Source organism: Eumetopias jubatus, unplaced genomic scaffold (assembly GCF_037043125.1).
Source record: "Eumetopias jubatus isolate StellerSeaLion01/CBP00866 unplaced genomic scaffold, mEumJub1_p1.0 scaffold_105, whole genome shotgun sequence".
Classification (NCBI taxonomy): Eukaryota; Metazoa; Chordata; class Mammalia; order Carnivora; family Otariidae; genus Eumetopias; species Eumetopias jubatus.
The window spans coordinates 17,920-23,632 of record NW_028274911.1 but is presented as its reverse complement, the minus strand read 5'-3'; the positions used below and the strand labels follow the sequence as shown (position 1 = coordinate 23,632).

The window sequence follows — 5,713 nt, the reverse complement described above, 5'->3', positions numbered from 1 at the left end:
AACTTCCCCGCCACACATGGAATCCCACAGGCCATGGGGTGGAGGGTCCCACTAGGCTGACTGCCTCCTCCCCATATCCTGGCTCCAAGTACAAACCCACACACAGACGCAAAGAACTTCTTAACTTCTTTATGCCTCTCTCGCCTTCCCCACGTAGGTGCTGGATACTCTCCAGAGCGGGCACTGGTGAGCCTTTTCACAACTGTGACCTGTGCAGGCAGAGCACCACGTAGATTCGTCCACACATCTCTCACAGCGGTGGTGGCCTCCTCGACGATTTCTTGTTGGTAAGGTTCTGATGCTCTGAAGTGGACACGTCCACACAGCTGCCATGCACACGACACACACACACACACACACACACACACACACACACACACACGTCAGGGATTCGTGAAATTGCATAATACCAAGGATAGCCGAGGCGGTGTTGAGGGTGTCCTCTGTCCTCGTGGGATTCCTCTTCCAACTCAGCTAGAGCCTCACGAGCCTCCTGCTCAAGGCCCAGTGCCATTCCCTAGAATGGCCGTGTGGCTGTGCGAGGCCACGGGGTGGTCGGGACCGCGGAGGGAAGTTGGGATTCTGGGCACAGGAGCGGGAATGGAAGGAGGCAGCCCCACTCGCAAAGACACACAGGACATCCCCAAATGAACGAACGGCAGAAGGCCTGAGAGGGGGTCGACGGGCACGGGTGAGTGTTCAGAGAAACGGGGTGGAGAAGTCTTCCTTCTCCGGAGTGACCTGGGACATTCCAGCTGCCATCCTGGGGTCCCTGAACGTGCCCGCATGGGCGCACCTGCCTGGATGGGGACCCTGAGTTCCCCGAGGTTCCCCTCTCACCCTGCCAACCGCTCTCTGGGTGAGCTGGGGCCAAGGCTCCCCTGAGCCTCAGTGTCCCCGCCGCCGACCAGCCTGTGTCCCGGCACCTGCCACACACACAAGTCAGGACCCAGCGCCCCCGGCTTCTCACCGACAGGCCCTCTTCTCAGTTCATTCTCTTCGGCTGCCTTCCTGCCTCCGGTAGTACTGCAGGGGATTGGACCACAGGTCTTCGATGATGACCTGGTGGGGAAACAGACTAGCTGAGCAAGGAGCCCGGGCCCCGTTCCCAAGCACCGGGGCCCAGGCATCACCCCGGCGGACGAAGGCCGCAGAGTCCCCACCTCGGCGATGCCGTCAGACCCTGGGGAGCAGGGATCACACAACCACTTGAAGAAGTTAAGGCTGGTGGTTTCGTGCCTGCGCCTGGCAGCTCCATGTGCATTGTCCCAGAACCACTGCACTGGAGTGGAACGAGACGCCCCATATCCTGCAGGAATGGAAAATTTAGGAAAGCCTCTCAACGGCCTAGCAACCAATCCCTCTCGGCCTCTCTCCCACTCAACCTCCCAGCCTCTCTCCCTCCCAGGCAGGGTCCCGGCCCTGCCCCCACACGGGCCCCCCCCCACCGCCTACCTCCCCTTCCGCTCCCAAGGGCCCCCTGCCCAACCCCAGCACCCTCGAAGCTCAAGCCCACTCTTACCGGCAATGCTAAGGTGATACTCCTTAATGATCACTTTGTTCTGGAAGTAGGGGTTGTTCTCAAAGAAAAACATCAACCTGCAGCGGTACTTAGGACGGCACAATTCCTCCACCTACCCTGCCGAAGGAAGAGGAGGGCACGTGGGAATGTGTCCTCTACGTATCCGGGGCTGCTTGCCCGGCTGCCGCTCCTAACCACTATGCCGGGCCCATTCCTGCTCGAAGCCCACTCCCACCGGACCTCCCCCAGCCTCCGTCTCCCAGGACTGACCTCCAACTTGGTCATGAAGATGAGCATGTCTCTGCCCTGGTCACCCGTCACGGCTGATATCTTGGGGTGATTCAGGATCTGCTTTGGGTCAAGGAGTCTCGGCAGCCCTTGCTACGGTACGAGAGCCAGGAGCGACCCAGCCCTTGCCAGCTGAGAGCAAGAGATCCGGACAGTGCATGTGCAGAATCACCAGGCACGGCCGGGCTCCCAACGTCCTCATCTCCTGCCCTATCTTCCCACCTGCTCAACCCTGGGGAGTGCCTTGGATTCCAGCACCTCAGAGGCTGCCGGCACCCGACAGGGGAAGGCCAAGGGCCTGAATGCTCTCCCTTCCCACGGGCCCCTGGCCTGTGCGTGTGGCCTGCAGGCGGTCACTTCTTTGGATGCCTGGATGTGCTCCGTCCCACGCTTTGTCTTCTTTGCTTGTGTGTTTGCCTGAGGTCTGGTAACTTTGAGGGGCCTCCTGTGCCCAGGAGGGGGCCGCTCGGCTCACGTGGAGCACGGCTGCACACCCACGGCCCAAAGGCTGGTCCTGGCAGAGTCAGCGAGTGAGGGAGGGAAAGGAGTAGATGGGGGCGGGAGGGAAAGCAAAAGAGAGACAGGGACACAGAGACCCCACACCGGGAGGAACGGACACAGGGGGAGGGCACAGAGGACAGAGCGAGGGGGCGAGCGAGGACACAGAGGGGGAGAGCCTGGCAGGGAGGAAAGGTGCATGTAGGCGCCTGAGCCTGGGGCCTCGGCCTGGCTGTGTGGGGCTGGTGGAGACAGGTTTGCAGCACCGCCGCTGCGCCGTGTCTGAGGTTACGCGGTCTGCCGAAGCGAGGCGGCCCACTGACTGGCTTGGCAACCCGCGTGCGGACGAGATGGTGGGTCTGCCCTGAACTCTTTGGAAAACCACGCAGGGTCTGAAGGACAGGGAAGGGGTTCGGGCAGCCTCCCCGTTTGCCCCATGTCCCAACAACGGTTTCCTTCCAATAGGTTTTCTGAGCCAAGTGGGATTTGGGCTACACTACTTGTCGAAGGCTGTTGACCCGTGTTCCCTGAACCCCGCAAGCCTGCTGGGAGAGCTGCAGCCCCAAAGCTTCCGCCTGCAGCTTCTGATCACACACGGTCTGGACAGGTCTTAGCCCCTGCGTTCTCACGCGCGCCCCGATCCGCCTCCTTCTGCTGTGCATTATCGGGACCGTGGGCCCACTCCCACCCGGGGAAGGGGGTTGGAACCCTTCCCCTCAGCGCCCATGGCCGTGGCCGTGGTTCTGCTGCTGCCCTCCCCCCGGTGCTCCTGCACAGCAGCCAAACCCCACCAGCCGGAGGAAGGATACGGCCTGGGCCCAGAAGCCAGGGATGCACTGGATGATGGCCCTCCGGCGAGCCAGGTGAGAACTCCGCTTCTGATTCACCCTGAGCTTGTGCCGCACGTAGGCCCTGGTAGCTTGGGCATCCAGAGAGCTGAGCGCTAACTGCACAACCTCCAGCGCGGCCAGCGGGGCCCCGGCTGGCTCTTCCTGCGGCAGCTCCTGCAGCTCCTCGTCCTGTTCTGCTTGAGTCACCTCCCCGTCTTCCACGGCCACGACCTCCATCACCGCCACGACCTCCATCACCGCCATGATATCCTCCGCCACCAACACCAACTCCTCCCCCGGGGCGGCCTCGCCTCTGCGCTGCCGGTTTTCAGCCTCCAGCGCAGCCTCTACCACTATGCCCCCCCAGCCTAGGGCCTGCGGCGCCCCCGCCTCGGCCCGGGCGCCTGCCTCCCCACCGGCCCCCGAGTCGTCACCGGCCCCTCCGCGGACTAAGCTGTTCAAGGATTCCGGAGCAGCCCCGTCGTCCCCGGACGGCGCCTCGCTCTCCATGGGGCCTTGGACCCCAACCGCGACAGCCGCGGAAGGTAGGAGCTGGGGGGGCGAGCACGCGGCGCCGGCAACCGCCGAGCAGTTGAAGCTCTGGCGCCCACGCTTCGAGGCGGGCTCCTACCGGAGAATGGGGGCCTGGCGGACGCATGCGCACAAAAGCCTGCGGACTCGCGGCGGCTGGGTGGCGTGGGGGTGGCGCCCCCGGCACGCATGTGCCCTTGGCGGGATGTTACCACCCCCCTCAACCCCTCACGCCCAGGATGCTGAGCCGCCCGCGTGGTCCAACCAGCGGCACGGCGGTGGGCGTGGCCGCAACCAGCCCCGCCCCGCCCCTCCCGGGAGCCCGCCCTCTGCTTCATCTCCTCAGGGGTGGCGTCCGGGCCTGGACCGTGGCATTTTCTTCGCTGACACCTACCAGGCCATTCCCGGGAGTTCCCTCGTACCACAAACCTCGTGTTCACACTCTCATCCGTTCCACTGGGAACACGCTGCTGGCACCGGGAAATTCACAGCCAGCCGCTCAATAGGGTGGCCCCCGCCGCCCGGGAACCTCACCCGGCCCCTTCTTAGTCACACCGGGGGAAGCCCTGCACTCATTAGCTGGTGCTCCAACCACTGCCACATGGCTGTCCACAAGGCTTCCACCCTTTTCGCCGCCCGGTGCGGGAGGGAGCCAGGAGGCGGCCCAGGAGGATCCAGCACGCAGGCTCGTCCCCGCCCCAACGACCCGCCTCTCCTAGAAAGAGAGGAACCGCACACAGATCATTGGCCTGGCATGAGCAAGGAGCCAAGGTCCGAGGCCACCTCCGTGCTCACACAACCACTGGCACAGCCCCAGTCAGTTCCGGGATTGGGACTCTATGGCATGCTAATGGGCGGGCCAGGTAGCCTAAAGAGTAACTCTGCCGGGGGCCTGGGTGGCTCAGTCTTTAAGCTTCTGCGTTTGGCTCAGGTCATGATCCCAGGGTCCTGGGATGGAGCCCCGCATAGGGCTCCGTGCTCAGCGGGGAGCTTGCTTCTCCCTCTCCCACTCCCCCTGCTTGTGTTTCTTCTCTCGCTGTGTCTCATCTCTGTAAAATGAATAAATAAAATCTCAAGAAAGAAAAAACGGTAACTCTGGGGGTGTTCTTTCGTCAAAGCCACTGGTAGGATTGGTTCCCACCGTACTTACCTCTGCCTGGCCCTTCCTCTTTGCTTTCTCCCTCCTTGTCTGACCTCCGCGTTCCCTTTTCCTGGGTCTTTCTTCCCGCCTCACCATAACTGCCAGGGATGTCCGATCTCCAGCATAATGGTCCACGGAGACAGCTTTAATCCGCCTTGCTGAAGAGCTGTGGCTGTCTTGGCTGCCCCAGCTCTGCTGCAAGTTCTTCCTTGGTCTGTCTGTCCCTGAGTGGAGTGCCAGTCGGGGAGGGGATGGCAAAGTGAGCATTGGCGGCACACCCTGCCCATTCTCAGCTACCCACAAGGCCATTCTCGACACTCCCGCACTCCATGCCGGTCCCTGCAGGGAGGCGTACCGGAATATGGAGGATGTAGGGCGCCTTGGGTGCCAGGAAGGCCCAGTGGGTGACGGCAAGGATGAGGCGTTGGTGTCGTATCGTGGGAGGGCCTCAGGTACAGAAGAGGAATGTGTCGGGCCGCCCGTGACGGGAGGGGTGGTTTTGAACCGAAGGAGGCAGGAGGAACACGCTTGGGGTGACGTGCAGGGTTCTGGATGGTAGGGCGTCAGCGTTTCAAACTCTACTGGTCAACGCAAACCAGGGACTTTGCAGGGATGACAACGCCCGGCCGTCTGCAGGGGAGAAGCACAATTATCTGAGACTGTCCCTGACTCAACCCAGTCTGTGGGTTTACTGCTACAGTCCAAACTGAATTTGGTCTTGTATACATGCCCACGACACTAGAGGAGCGTCCTGAGTAAATAGTGCACCCAAAACAACGCATCATGGAGATCGAGAAGACTGCGGGGCGGGGGGCCGGACAGGGAGCGGGGGAAGAGCGGGAGCGGCGCGGAGAAGGAGAGGAAGAGGGAGGGTGGACAGAGGGAGAGGAACAGAGAGGGAGA

At 62.4% G+C, this 5,713-nt stretch overlaps 2 long non-coding RNA genes across 2 annotated transcripts; both read right to left on the bottom strand.

The window, feature by feature from the left end:
• Nucleotides 1–278: 278 nt before the first annotated feature.
• On the bottom strand, nucleotides 279–1,296 carry LOC148161636 (uncharacterized). Its single transcript, XR_015767447.1, has 3 exons — nucleotides 1,164–1,296; nucleotides 971–1,062; nucleotides 279–326 (listed from the first exon to the last, which is right to left on the bottom strand). It is a non-coding gene; the product is annotated as an uncharacterized LOC148161636 (long non-coding RNA).
• Nucleotides 1,297–4,307: 3,011 nt separating this feature from the next.
• Nucleotides 4,308–5,501, bottom strand: LOC148161635 (uncharacterized). Its single transcript, XR_015767436.1, has 3 exons — nucleotides 5,166–5,501; nucleotides 4,820–5,034; nucleotides 4,308–4,718 (listed from the first exon to the last, which is right to left on the bottom strand). It is a non-coding gene; the product is annotated as an uncharacterized LOC148161635 (long non-coding RNA).
• Between the last annotated feature and the right edge of the window lie 212 nt (nucleotides 5,502–5,713).